Source organism: Octopus bimaculoides, chromosome 20 (assembly GCF_001194135.2).
Source record: "Octopus bimaculoides isolate UCB-OBI-ISO-001 chromosome 20, ASM119413v2, whole genome shotgun sequence".
Lineage (NCBI taxonomy): Eukaryota > Metazoa > Mollusca > Cephalopoda > Octopoda > Octopodidae > Octopus > Octopus bimaculoides.
This window is the reverse complement of record NC_069000.1, coordinates 20,087,736-20,088,960: the sequence shown is the minus strand read 5'-3', so window position 1 is coordinate 20,088,960 and position 1,225 is coordinate 20,087,736. Positions and strand designations below refer to the sequence as shown.

The following is a 1,225-nucleotide window of genomic DNA, read 5'->3' as shown; positions in this document are numbered from 1 at the left end:
ATATATATATATATATATATATATACATATACATGCATACATAAATAAATGCATTCATGCACACATATATATATACATATCAATGTGTATCGTGTACAATATTAGTTTGTCTGGAAAGTTCGTGCCGATTTATAGTAGCTTACCTTTCAACTTATTTGCCATGAAACCACCTCAATTCTAGGAAGAGGGCATTTTCAAGTTAAAGGAAAGATGGAGACACATTGTGCAACAAAAGGGTTCATATTTGGTTGATTAAAAATGTAATGGCAAGTAATTATTGACCTTTTTTTCTTTCCTTTAAAAATCGGCACGAACTTTCCGGACAACCCAATACTTTGATTATATGTAGGCGTAGAATATTACTCAGTTGATTCATCTATCAAGAAATCCTGTTAGCTATCTGTGTAGTATCCTGGTCCTATTGCCTCAGATAGACTAGATTGAACGAACAAATTGGAAACCCGTCCTGGCGCAATGACCTCGCTTGTGTATGACTGTAAAGGCACAGGCGTACGTGAAAACTCAACCACTTACAGGGTAATCCACGGGCCAGTTGGTTCGGTTGATTGAAAATGTGTGTGTGTGTGTGTGTGTGTGTGTTCTGATAGGTTATGGTATTTTAAAAGAAGCAACTTAACACTCCCTATATTTGACAGGGACCTGTACATTACTAGGCGAAGTTCTGATTAAAATTTATTTATCAAAAGTGGTATATTTTGTCAATATCCAATAAAGCATAAATTTCATAAATATATAAATATCATTATGATGTCCTATATATATATATATATATATGAGTCTGTTACGGTGAAACATGCATGCCTAACAAGATACAGATTTTATTCAATATACTTTCACTGCATGTATTTCCTATTATTGATATAAATGTGTTTCCCTATAAAATACAATAATACAATTTTCATGTACTAAAATATACGTAAATGCAATACACATATACAATTCACATGTTAGACATTGTACATATATTGTACAGTGCATCATGTGTCACTGAATATTTCCTTCGTTTATGAATTCAGTTGCAATGAATATAATCTTGTAACATTTTATTTTGTCTACATTTTCACGCTAAAGTAAAAAGATCGTTTATTGCAAACCTTTTAAGAAGAATCTGTTTCCAGTCAGATTTCTCTGACCATCACACTGTTAAGGCTCAACCTCAAGTTACTACTCTTTCTAGAAATATATATATATATATATATATATA

The 1,225-nt window shown here is 31.8% G+C and overlaps 1 long non-coding RNA gene across 15 annotated transcripts in view; it reads right to left on the bottom strand.

Annotated features, from left to right (window-relative positions):
• The window catches only part of LOC106871257 (uncharacterized), a 413,124-nt gene that overhangs the window by 146,955 nt on the left and 264,944 nt on the right, over nucleotides 1–1,225 (bottom strand). The window lies entirely within an intron of this gene.